The sequence below is a fragment of the Mesoplodon mirus genome (assembly GCF_964341445.2).
Source record: "Mesoplodon mirus genome assembly, chromosome: 4".
In the NCBI taxonomy this organism is placed as follows: domain Eukaryota; kingdom Metazoa; phylum Chordata; class Mammalia; order Artiodactyla; family Ziphiidae; genus Mesoplodon; species Mesoplodon mirus.
Window position 1 is genome coordinate 178,733,895 of NC_138979.1, and position 14,262 is coordinate 178,748,156.

Genomic DNA, 14,262 nt, shown 5'->3' on the forward strand with positions numbered 1-14,262 from the left:
TTTATTTAAACTAATAAATAAATACTTAGTTGCAGCACACGGGATCTAGTTCCCTGACCAGGGATCAAACCCCGGCCCCCTGCATTGGGAACGTGGAGTCTTAACCACTGGACCACCAGGGAAGTCCCAATATTTTGTAATAACCTATAAGGGAGAGGAATCTGAAAAAGAATATATATATATACACACACATATATAACTGAATCACTTTGCTGTACACCTGAAACTAATACAACATTGTAAATCAACTATACTTCAATTTAAAAAAAATCCTAACACTTATATAGCACTTACTATGTGCCACACATTTTAACTGCATTATTCCCTCGTTGAGGGAGCAGTGAGTCATAGATGAATTTAAGAGAAAAGCCCAGGGGACAATTGTCTCTGTTTGCTGAAAGCGAGATGGAGCAGATGAAGGAAGCTCTGCATGGTCAAGGTGCTGACTTGGGAATCAAGGTTGTGGAGAGCAGACCACGGGGCGGGAGCCTCTAATGTGGCTGCAGGACACTGAGCTGGGAACTCTCCCGACTGGCATGGGGGATGCCTGCAAAGCCACATCAGGTTCGCATGTCAGGATTCTGGGTGGGGTCCTAGGAATGGGGAGTCAAGAAAAGCCTCCAGTCCAGCTCAGAGACCGGGTCATGCCATCCAAGGGACCCAGGATCTGGGAAAGAAGAAGGGGCTGGGTGGGAGGTGAAGAACCTTCAGGAAAATCCAGTTTCAGCCTTAGATCAATAGGACCAAAGCTATTTTGAGGTACAAATACTGGGAACATTATTTTAGAACCTCTTTTCCCTCTTTTTATTTTTATTTTATTTTATTTTATTATTTTTTTAAATCGTGAGTCTTCTCAGTTTATTTTTTATTTTATTTTTTATTATTATTATTTTTTTGCAGTATGCGGGCCTCTCACTGTTGTGGCCTCTCCCGTTGCAGAGCACAGGCTCCGGACACGCAGGCTTAGGTGCCACGGCTCATGGGCCCAGCCGCTCCGTGGCATGTGGGATCTTCCCGGACCGGGGCATGAACCCATGTCCCCTGCATTGGCAGGCGGACTCTCAACCACTGCGCCACCAGGGAAGCCCTTCCCTCTTTTTAAATTCTGTAAGTTAAAATAGCATTCCAGGACATTGTTCTCTATTTTTATTTTATTTTATTTTGTTTTATTTTATTTTATTTTTATTGAAGTATAGTTGATTTACAACATTGTACCAATAGGACATTGTCTAGGAATAAAACATAATATTCAAATTAAAAAGACATAATTTATATACAGTATCAAACTTCTTGAAAATTGTAAGTAATAAATTTTATCTGAGAGCTTGAAGTCAGTGGGCAACTTTCCTTTTCTCCTGGGTCTGATATGAGGCCAGCCAATTACACTGTGGACATAAGGATGGGGAAATGCCAGGAGAAAAAGAAGCAACACCTTGCTATCTATTAGTATCTAGCTTCAAGCAACTAACTGGCAAATCTACCAGCCATTCTCCCCAGTGTTCCAGAACAGGTCAGAGGTCCTGCTGACCTTCCCTGACTGTCCAGCATGCAGGGAGCCTGCTTTCTCTTGCTGCCTGTGAATCTGGGCTCAGGAAAGACAAGCCAGTCGGGTTTTTAGGCCCCGTCAAGTGTTGTCTTAGATTACATTCTAAAGGCAAACAAACACTGCTGCTGGGTTACCAGTAGATGGAGGGACGGCCGTCAATCATTGGAAAAGGATGTCGTTTGGGTTGGTTGGCAGGTTTTTGCTTTAGATTTAGTTTTCGTATGTTTGAACAATAGAGTCTGTCCACGTGTTTTACTTTGCTAGGGCTACCATAACAAAATGCCACAGAATAGGTGGCTTAAACAACATAAATTTATTTTTCATAGTTCTAGAAGCCGGAAGTCCAAGTTCAAGGTGCTAACAGGGCTGGTTTCCTCTGAGGCCTGTGTCCTTGGCTTGCAGATGGCTACCTTCTTACTGTGTCCTCACGTGGTCTTTCCTCTGCACATGTGTACCCCTGGTGTCTCTTTGTGTGTACAAATTTCCTCTTCTTATAAGGACACTAGTCATACTGGATTAGGGCTCACTTTAAGGGCCTTATTTTAACCTAATTACCTCTTCAAAGGCTCTATCTCCAAATACAGTCACATTCTGAGGTACTGGGGTTTAGGATTTTAACACATTAATTTGGGGGGACACAATTCAGACCATCACACCATGTTTCTGATTTATTGGAGGACTGTTCTATGATGATGCTTTTTTAATTTCCTTGCACAGTTATCAATATACTGCCTCTCACCTCCACATTCACCTTCCAATCCAAGCTCTGTGACAACGGCATCATGAGCATGATTCCTGTAGGCATTTCTCCTTTACAGCGTTAAGATTTCTCAGTAGAAATTTCTCCTCCTGGAGAGGCACTGCAGGAGGAAGAGGGCTTCTACCCGGCCTCCTCCGGCAGCTGCCCCTGCAGGTCATGGTGTTGGTGGAAGGTCAGTGGGAGGACCACAGTGTGGGTGTGAGACCATCCAGTGATGCTTTGTCCCAGAACACACCAGGAATGCGCAATCCTTCAGCCACCTGCCAGCCCAAGCCCAGCATGGGGGTTGCCACCAATCGCTCCACACCAACTCCAGGCCTCCCGTCCACACTGGTGCCCCCACTGCCTCTGCTTGCCTTCCCCTCTGGAGTTTTGTCTCCTGTGGCCCTCCTGATGCTGCGGTCCTCCCGACACGGACACCATATGACCTCCTGTCTGCACCAGCGCCCACAATCCTGCTGCATGCCTGCACAACCAGCCACCGACGGTGGCCTGCCTGTGCCTTGGAGGGGCTGCTTCCTGCTTTTCCAGTGACTGCAGACCAGTTCTGGCCTGGGCAAACCAGTGACCTTCTCTGACACCAGTGGGATGCACAGGCACCTTCTCCCCTTGGGGCGGGGACCCTCCCTTTCCAAGTTTGTCCTTTCTTGGGTATTCTCTGTCAGTCCTACAGAATCTTCTAGAGTTCATGTACATCTTATAGTTACTCTTTTATAATGGCTTCATAATTCTTCATATTAAATTGTCCTGTTTAAATCACAAGGTGGTTTCTGTCTCCTCACTGGACCCAGATTGACCAGAAATCAACATGTAATTAGCACTTACTGTGGTCCCTGAAGTTTAATATGCTATTTCACTTAATGCACTTAATTTCACTCAACGTGGTGTAGGATAGTGGATAAAAGCACGGACTTGGGTACCAAGTAGGTGTGTGTGACAATTCTAGCCCCACCACTTACCATCTCTGTCATGTTTGGGTAGAGGATGCTGTGATGCACCACCCAGATCTCCCTTCAGGACCCAGGTTCTCATGCATTCAGCTGCCAACAATGTCAGCTGCTAAGAGCTCATGGCTCTGTTTTGCCCTGAAATTCATTTTTCTACTGAAGGAAGCTACCACGTCCAAAGTGACAACCCCTCTGGGGAGAAATCCACACCAGTGGCTGGTTGATATGGGGCTACAAACGCCTGGTCTCCCATGCTTTTATTAAGCCCATCTCCATATCAGAGTGTCCTGTGACGTGAGGTTGCTGTTGCAAGCGCATCGAACATCTCCCTCTGTCCAAACCTGCTTCCCTTGCTCCTTCATAGGGATGGTTCCTGAGAGCATTTTCCAGTAAAACTCCTGCATGCACATTTCAGAGTCTCAGAGTGTTTTTCAAGAACCTGAATTGAAACAATAAGTTATTGGACTCCTCTGAGCTTCTGTTCTTTCACTTATAAAAGAGAGATGATAATTGTAAATATGTCAGAATCACTGTGGGGATTAAATGAGATAATGCATGCAAATTGTGTAGCAAATTACTTGACACACACTTAGCACTCAAAGGAATTCGCTTTTAAGATCATTAATAAAATGAACACATGATTATCCCCATTTCATACATGGGGAAACTGAGGTTGGGTAAGTTTAAGTAACTTTCCAAAGTCACATAGTAGAGAACGATGACCTAGAGGGGTGGGACAGGGAGGGTGGGAGGGGGGCTCAAGAGGGAGGGGAGATGGGGACATGTGTCTGCATATGGCTGATGCGCTACGTTGTGCAACAGAAACTAACACAGTATTGTGAAGCAAAAAAAAAAAAAAAAAACAAAGAGTGGAGCTGGGATTTCAGCCTATATATAGTCTTTGTCTGCTACCGCTTTACGTTGTCTCTGGTTCTTTGGAGCTAACGTGGAAGTTTTGATTAGAATAAAAAGTATGTGGAGGAAGTTGAGAAGGGCAGGTAGAAGGTTGTCTTGGAGGCTTATGGAAAATGTGTGACCATCAGCTTCAAACAGGCAGAAAGGGGACCCAGGGAACAGATCTGTGCAAAGGCTTGTATGGGAATTGTATGAAAGAACGATAAAGCACTGGAATTAAGTAAAACACCCCAAACAATTGTTTGGACTGCCATTCATAATGCAGAAAGGGAAAAGTCGAAGCTATGTTCCTCCCAGAAGTTTTACTTGTTTTCAGAGTTATTTTTTTATTTTTATTTTTTTTAGTTTTATTAATTACTTTATTTATTTTTGCTGTGTTGGGTCTTCATTTCTGTGTGAGGGCTTTCTCTAGTTGTGGCAAGCGGGGGCCACTCTTCATCGCGGTGCACGGGCCTCTCACTATCACGACCTCTCTGTTGCGGAGCACAGGCTCCAGACGCGCAGGCTCAGTAGTTGTGGCTCATGGGCCCAGCTGCTCCGTGGCATGTAGGATCCTCCCAGACCAGGGCTCGAACCCGTGTCCCCTGCATTAGCAGGCGGATTCTCAACCACTGTGCCACCAGGGAAGCCCCCAGAGTTACTTTTAACTACTGGCAAAATTCTTAGAACTGGAGGAAAAAGCTATTTGGTGTTTTGCTCTTTACACAATTTGTACTATCCACAGGCGGTTTTACTTTTCCTTTTTCCACTCTGGGATAATGGAAAAAACAATTCTCTTTGTAAAAGATTCTCCTCAGCACCTCTGGTTGAGAGTAGAAGAAATATAAAATGAAAAGAAAAATGAATGAATTCTTGCTGTAGAATTGGGAACCAGCAGGAAACAGCAGGCAAAAAGACAACATTTAAAACATCAGTGTGTCAGTTGTCAACATCCACTCCTCTGCGCGTTATTGTCCCCAAGACACTTCCTGTGGGCTGAGATCTCACTATTGGTTTGGGGCAGTGCAAGGTCCAAGAGGGAATCTGTGAAAGCCTCCTGATCTTTCACCTCTGCCTGCTCTGTGCTGGACCCCGCAGACCATTTAAAGAAAGCAAACTTCACACAGATGGAGCATGTGGGTGGAAACATCATTAGCTGCCCCAAGACACAGCCTAGAAACAGGAGAGGCTGGACAGTGCAATGGAGTGCAGATCGGCATCCTCCAGCTGGAAGAGAAGGAAATTCTCTCAGGCTGAATCAGGGGGACTTAGAGGCTACTAGAGTTCATGTGATGGGTAACAGAAAGGAACTTCTAACCAGGAGCTGTCATGTGCACCAAGTCACACTTGTCTACAGATGCGGATGGATCATGGCCTCTACAGGTAAAGAATTGGAAGCTTTGGGCAGGGAGAGTAAACATTCAGTTTTAGAGAACTTTCCACCCAAGGCCACCTTTGGCTAAGGATAAGTGCTAAACTGTCGCCCCAATCCTGCTTGCAGATCCAAATTTCAAGATTCTCCCTTCCATCTCTGGCCCTGAGTGGAATAAATCATTTTGAGGAAACAGAATAATCATTTTATGTAAATGACCTGTGTTATAGTGCTAGAAAAGCCAAGAGAAAAAAGACTGACAAGTATTAGACACGATTAACACATTCAAAATGTTCATTAAGGTGGTCAGTTAAGACATGAGTCTGTAGTTTTCATATATATGGTAGAAAAGGCAGCCAGCAAATGGAAGGAAAAATCTTACACACAAGAGTAACAAGATGTGTAATACACCCGTGAATGACAGCAACAAGAGATGTGCCAGATCTTTAGGAAAAAAGAAAAAAGAAAAAGGAAAACTTGGTAAGGGCCACATACAGATGAGTAAGAGAAGAGATTCATCTTGTTCTTTGATGGAAAGACTCTACAATTTATAAGATGTAAATTTTCTCTATGTTGATTTATACATATGATATAATTCCTATCAATAACCCAGCAGAATTTTTCTTGGACTCTGACAAAAGGATCCTAAAATTCATCTAGAAGACTCATTTCATTTAAAAAATCCTGGAAAAATCTTTAAAAAAATAAGAATAATATGGGGGACTTGTTCCATACAATGATACTACAGTATTAACACACAAAGTACCAGGTACAAAAACAGACAGTTCACTCTGGCTGAGAGAGAGTCAAGAAACAGATTCATGTGTATAGGAGAATTTGATTTACAAAAGATCACAATTCAAATCAACTCTGGCTACCCAGATACAACTATTTTGGGAAGATAATCTGAAAAAAAAAGACTTCAATATCCTATAATTTGTATTTCCTTTGAGTGAACAATTTTAATTGCACAGATATATTCAAAGGATATGCATCTTTTTGTTCTTAAAATTTAAAAAAAACTTAAAACCTGTTAGAGAATTTTAAACTAAAAACTTATGTATGGCACACATAAAAATGCAATATTATGCAGTCATTAAAATAATATTTGTTATGTCCAAATAAAATTTTAAAAGCAGTATGTATGGTAGGATCTTGTTTTGGTGTGTGTGTGTGTGTGTGTGTGTGTGTGTATTTATTTTAGCAATGTATATATTATAAGAAAAGGATATGGCAAAGGCTAATAGGACTCATTCTGGGTGGTGGTGACTAAATTTTATTTTTCATACTACTTCTATGGACCTTATGAAGTGCACACAGTGATCATGTGTGGCTCAGGGAACTAAACATTAATAATAAAGGAAGCTCGTGCAGGGGAAACTCAAAAGCCCTCGTTGCTAGAGCAGGTCTGTCTAGTTTGCTGAATCATACAATTAATGACATCACCATGTGTCCTACTGATCCAGCCATGGGACATATATCCTAAGGGGAAGCACTCTCAGGGAGCAGCAGCGTCTTGGCCGACAGTGAAAAATCTGAACCCCTGTTTAATTTCCTATTTGTCTCACCTGAAAGCTGAGCTTCAACTTCAAAGCCCATTTGTTCAGATTGCCTTATGTAGTTCAGCCAAGGCGAACATCGTGGCATCTTCTTGACCTTTCTTTCTGATTGCAGGCATCAGTCATTTGAACAATGCTCCTGTGCCTCTTAAAATCAGAACAGGAAGAATTGCGCTAATACAAAGACCAACTGGAGCTGGATTCCAGGAAGAAAAAGATAAGTGTTTCTATGCCCACAAACGTCTATGCTCTCCCTTGCCACTAAACACTATGTAGCTGATACATTTCCTTTTGCTTCAAAAACCAAGAACTTATATCTAAATTCAGTGTACATGTATAGACAATATAAATGATAGACAACTTCTATTTCTGCATTTTTTCATACTTTTAAAATGGCCTTTTTTGCATTTTTTTAAAATCTTGAGTTATGTTCTTTCATATTATTTAGTTCCATAAATAGCTTGAAATCCTTTTGGAAGAAAGTTAGATTTGGGAGCCCTTCCCAGGGAGGCTGAGAACAGAAACTGACCTGCAGAGATATGTCTAGTGAGCCTGGCTTGTAAGGAGGCACAGTGACGGTTACAGAGCCAGTGCCGCAAGATCGAAACTCAGTTCCACAGCAGTAGTAGGCTGTGTCCTCCTAGCAGCAACACTGGCAGGTGCAGTGGGGTCTGTCTGACCTTCTCTCACTTGTAAGGCCATAAAAGGGAGCACTCCTAGCCATGAAAACTCAGGCCTCAGACTCCAGGGGGGTTGAAGCCAGAGGACAGGAGCCTGCAGTGGGTGGAGGCATCTGAGCCAAGGATGGTGTCTCCTCCAGCACATGGAGGGCTGCAGGCACTGACAGCGAGGACCAGTGGTGGCGGCTACGGTTGCAGTGGGGATGCTCACTCCATCACTCAGTGACAGGGAGCCCTTTGTGTTATGAAGTTCCTACTGCTCGCTGTTCAACAGGCCAATAAATTGAACCACTAGTTGTTGAGACAAGGAATAGCAACTTTATTTGGAAAGCCAGAAGACTGAGAAGATGGTGGACTCATGTCCCAAAGAACCATCTTACCCAAGTTAGAATTCAGGCTTCTTTTATACTAAAAGGGGAGAGCGTGTGGCTGGTTGTTGCAATCTTCTTGGTGTAGGAATCCTTTGTTCTTGTAGCTGTCCATTTGGGTCTTGTCACAATGTTCCTATAAGCCTCCAACAAGACAAATATTATTCTCTGTTCTGCAACTTTTTATCTCTATATGAATGGAAAAGGGTTATACCTGTAAGGATCAGAGCCTTGAGAATGGGGTATCATTGCCTATATTTCAGGCTGTAGGCAACATTCTTTTACAAAGAGGCAGAACCAGCATGACTAAGCACAGGCAACAAGGGTTAGAGCTAAGGAATAGATCCAGTATGGAGTCAGGTTTGTTCTTCTCTGTTACATTTGTTCTTCTCTGTTATATTTGTTATATCTGTTACATTCTCTGGCTCCAGGGCTTCTGATCCTTCATCAATGCCCCAGACACTCATGGCCGATCTGCCAACTCATTCAGCCTACTCTGACTCGAGAGCCCCATGCCCCTGTGGTCCAGCCTCTGCCTACCAGGTGAAGATAGTTATCCAGGGGTGTATGCAGAGGTGTCTAAGTGCAGAGATGAACAGCTGGGAACTTGTTACTGAAACTTGGCCTCTGTTCACCTGTGCCTAATAGAAACATGGAGACAGAGTTTTGGGTGAAGTGGAAAAGAGTAGCTCTTATTATTTTGCCAGGCAACGGGGGCCACAGTGGGCTAATGCCCTCAAGACTGTGTCCTGCCCTGGAGGGGGTAGTGAGGAGTCATAGTGTTCAAGGAGCAGGGCATGATCAGCTTGTGGTTGTTCTTCTGACTGGTTGGTTGTGAGGTAATGGGGAGTCAGCATCATCAACCTTCTGTTTCCAACCAATCTGGGGTCTATGTTCTTATGGTCAGCAGTTTTCATCTGGTAGGAATGTGTCTCAGGCCTTTATCTCTATCTTTCAGGGAACTGTGAGTTTGGTGATTCTGCTATGTGGCGGACTTATAGTCTAAATTGTTACCAGTTCCCCAGCCCAACAGCTATTCTTCATTTTTACATTTTCTCATTTCCCAGTCATTAACTCTCGAGTCAGCCTTTTACTTCAAAATACAAGGACACAGGGGCTTGTACACGGTTTCTAGTTCTCCTCCCAGGGAAGTCTCACTCTGGTCTTACCAGTCTTTCAATCGGAGGGTTTATCTGTTGCCTGCCTCTCAACCCCCATAATATCTCACATCAGTGCCTGTCACTTAATACCCAGCTGTGATAGTGGCTGTTCTTGTTTTTGTTTTTTTTTTTTCTTTCTTGTATGAATAGTATAAATAAAGTTGCCTGATCATCTATGCTGGAAGGGCACCCTGGTCTTAGTTCAAATTTGCCCCTAAAAAACTGGGTGACCTTGGGCAGGACAACAACCTCTTTAGGCCTCAGGAGCTTCCTAAAAAAAGGAAAATAAAAAAGAAAGAAGAAAGAACAATAGATAACATCATGCAGACCACAGAGCCCTCTTCCTTAAAGTGGGTCACACAGGACACCAAATCTGTGGGATGTAAGTGTTATGAGACAAACATATTCCTGTGATCAAATGACCTTGATAAACACTGGATTACATGAAGCAAGGTGATCTGGCATTGAGACAGAGACCAAGCAGGAGAGAAGGTGAGAGAGAGAGGTTATCCTGTCTGATGCCTCTGCAGTTTCCACTTTTCCGCAAATGCTTATATGGCTTTCAGAGGGTTCTTTGATGGCCCTACATCCTTACAATGGATACCCCTCTTCTCATACCAGCCTGAGCAGTTTTCTGCTCCCTAGGCCCAGACGGTCACCAACAAATCCCTTCACCAGTGCTGAAAATGAGGAAAGCCATTCTCTGGCCTGTCTCTCTGCCACTGTGTCTCTCTTCACTTCTAAACAACATCCTCTGCTTCTCCATTTCACAAGTGGCTTTTAATGGCTGACCCATGACCTTTCAGCTCTGGTGTCACAGTACTTTCACGAATTGCCAGGAAAGGTCTTGATTGGCCCTGTTCATTGTTTTGAGCTCAGCCACAACTCATGGGCAGCCAACCCATGGATGGCTTACCCTTGAATCAAGTCCCATCCCTCGCTCAGCTGGCCCTGTTCAAGGGCCTTCAGGGATGTCAGATTCCTTGAGATGGGGACATGAGCAGGTACCTCAAAACGTGACACTTCAGTCCTTGGGGAGGGGGTTGGGAAAGACCTAGAGAACTTGGGCACTCAGGCACCACAACTCATCATATTGTCTTCTTGGTCTGGAATTCCCAAGGTCCATCCCCACACCCATTCTCCCCTTTGTATCAGTTACTTCATAACAAACCACTCCAGAAGTTAGCTCATAAATCTTTAGGTCAGCTGAGCAGTTCTGGCCTGGCCCAGGCTTGGCTGATCTTGGCCGGGCTTGCTCAGCATCTGTGGTCAGCTGGCAGGTCAGCTGGGCCACTGGTTTCGGATGGCCTCACTCACAGTTTTGCAAGAGATTGGATGTCAGCCGTGGTGATGGAGGGTCCTGAGCCATGTGTCTCTGATCCTTCAGCAGGCCAGCCTGGATTTGCTCACATGCAAGGGTCTGGAGCTGGCTCTGCCTTACAGATGTCTCTTCTGAGTTCTCTTTTAACCATAGTCACTGCTCTTTCTACCCTGATGCCCAAACCAGCCTGCCCTCCAGCTTGATGGATCTTTCTTTTCTTCTGACCCCCTCACAAATAATGAGCATTTATACCCCTCCCTGGGTTGCCAGATTCAGCAAATAAAAACATGACAATATTAATTTGAATATTGTATAAACAACAACCTTTTTTTTTAAGTATAAGTATGTCCCAAACATAGCATGGGATATACTGAAACTAAAAGATTACTTGTTGAAATTTAAGTTTACTTGGGTGTTCTTATTTTGTCTGGCAACCCTCCCCTCCCACAAGTCCTTGGCCCAGCCTCAAGGGAGAGGAGAGGGTGCTGGGCTGCTTCTAGGATGCATCAATGATCCTCTATAACCAGCAGGGGGCAGGGCTAGCCTTCGCTAATAGGGCAGTGGGTATGGGATCAACATCTTCTCATTCTCTCTCTCCTTGTAAATGGTGGGTGATAAAATGTAGGCTGAGGGTACCCATTATTTGAGAGATCCCAATTACTTTGGGAATCATTTCCCTCTCAAACATGAAGCTGATCAAGGCATCACCATAGATCCACAAGATTCGGTATTGCCTCATGAATCTTACTCTATTTGGTGCTGAAGTCCATGGACTTCTGGGCCCAGGCTATCCTGATATTATTTAAACATTTAACAACCTGGATGTTTTATAGGTATTTCAAACTGGTGGCCCACAAGCTGAATTCAGGATTTGGATTTGGGCCCATGGGTGCAGACCCAATCTTACGTCCAGCCCTCTCTCCACATAGGAGAAGGCTCTGCTATGACACTCATTTTCTAACATCTCTGTATAACTACAGTAGTCAGTCCAGGTCAGAGCCCTTCAGGCAGGCTTTCAAGAGAGTCATCCCTTCCTCTAACTTGAGGGGGAGGGCTTTCTTTCTTGAATGAATGGGCCCCTCCCCCATCACACTTGCAGCATGAGGCATCAGGGCGAACATATCCCCTCTCGGTCTGCTCTTTGAGTACATCCTCATCCCACACTCCCTCATCCATCCATCTACCACAGGCTTTCTATCTTGAACTGTCTTCATGGTAGGATTCCAGATTTGGGTTTGGGCTTTGGAGGAAACAGTTCTTGTGGGGCTGAGGCAGATGTCACTGGGTCCAGCTCGGCTGACCAGGGTTTTGTGGATGATATTGGTTCAAAGACATTGCCAACAGTAAAACAAACCTTGATTTTCCATTTGCCTTTTGCATCTTGTTCAAGCACCACTATCAGGAAACTCTTGGAGAGGTGGGACTGTGAATTGGAGTGGACCATGGGCGTTTTCAGATCCCTGCCCTTTTACAATTTTAATAGCACACTGGTTTCTAACACATTAGTGAACAAAATAAATACAAACCCGCTTCTACAATGTTGAGAGATCCAGAGAAGAGGTAACAAGATTTCTCATTACCAAGGGTCTTCTCACACAGTGGAGTTGCCATTGGATATTGCAGATGAGTGTGGGGTGGTGTGGTCAAGGTTCCCTAGAGACAAAAGAATTTGAAAAAGAATAGATACATGCATATGTATAACTGAATCACTTTGTTGTACACCTGAAACGAATGCCATATTGTTAATCAGCTATATGCCAATATAAAATAAAAAGTTTAAAAAATTTAAAACCAGTAAAAAAAGAAGAAAAAAATGCCTAAATGCAATTGGGTTTATTATATGTTTTATGTACTGGTTCATTGATCTGTCTCTTTTGGCATCAGTGCAATTTTGCTTTAATTAATAAAATAAGATCAAGTTTAAAATCAATCAGTCAATCAGTAAATAGTCTGTATATAATCAGCTACTGTGTTTTTGGCAAATACAAGTTTATTACTATTCTTTTCCATAAAGAATTGCATTTTATTCTTGTTTATTATTACACAATGGTCTTTTCTAAAAAGAAAAAAAAAGTTTCCCTATAGAGAACCAATAAGAGAGATTATTTCTATGTATGTATGTATGTATGTATCTGTCTATCTATCTATCATCTTTATTTATTGGAATTGGCTCAAGTGACTATGGAGGCTGGCAAGTCCCAAATCTGCAGAGCTGATGTCCTAGTGTGAGGGCCATCAGGCAAGTGAATTCTCCCTTCCTCAGGGGAGGGTCAGTTTTTTGTTCTATTCAAGCCATCAATGAATTGAATGAGGCCCACTCACATTATGGAGGACAATCTGCTTTACTTAGTTTATTGATTTAAATGTTAATTTCACCCAAAAAACACACAAACACTCAGAATAATGTCTGGACACCAAATGTCTGGGCATTCCATGGACCATCCAAGTTGACACCTAATATGAGGTTATTACAGTGGGCATGGAATCGTAGCATGGGTTTCTCTTTGTAAGAATACATCTGGCTTCTGATTATGGGAGAGAGTCTAATATCAGACTCATCCTTCCTCAAGAAAACTATAAATGCTGAATAAAATAAAAAATATAGATGGTTAAAGGTACTGGAGAACAATGGAGAAGGATGAGATAAGGTTGGGGAGAAGATTCCAGAGAGAAAGGAATTGTGTTATAGTGAAGCTAACATTTGCTGCTGCCTTTTCCTTCTGGGACTTTTGCTAATTTGCAATCTGGGGCACAGGACACAGTGGCCTAGAGCCAATAATAGTGTCACTAGGCTGGGGAAACAAAAATGGGAGTTCAGAAGGAACAAGAAGTTAGGACCCGAGGGACCAACTTCCTAGAGAATAGAGAACCACAAGGAAGTGAATCCAGTGTTCTGCATACAATTTCCCTTCAAAGAATTTTCTGACTCCTGTGTGGTGAATGTACGGGATGAGATGCTGAATAATCATGAGAAAGTCACCAGCTAAAATAACACAGATTTTAGTAGGCTGATAGTACTCAGGAAACAAAAATTGGTGTATGAACATGTGAAGGGGCCAGGACTCTGGAAAACAGCCCACACTTTCAGTGGATACCTCCTCACTGCTACATTACCGGGGAGGCCAAATAAATCAAACCTCAAAAGAGACTGAAACCCAGTCTGTACTCTATCTGCCTGAGAGAAGAAACTCAAATCTCCTCTTGAGGAAGAAAATAGCCACAGCTACATAATTTTTGATATACATTGTTCGGCATCTAGTAAAAAATGACCAGGCATAACACATAACAGAAAAAAATAACTGAAAATGAAAAGTAGAGAATAAATACTCACAGGTATCTAGATATTGGAGTCATCAGACACAGACTTTAACCATGATTATTCTGTATAATAAAATAGATGAAAAGATAGAAAATTTCACAGAGAAGTGGAATCCATAAAAAGAATCAAAACTCTAGTACTAAAAAATTAAAATATCTGCAATTAAGAATAAAATAGAGGTATTTAACAGCAGATCAAACAGAGCAAAAGAGAGCAGAAGTGAGAGATGGGCAAGTAGAAAATATCCAGATTAAGGCCAGAGAGAAAAAAGAATAGAAAATGCAGAAAAGCACATAAGAGACATATGGGACATGACTGGAACATCTAATATATGCA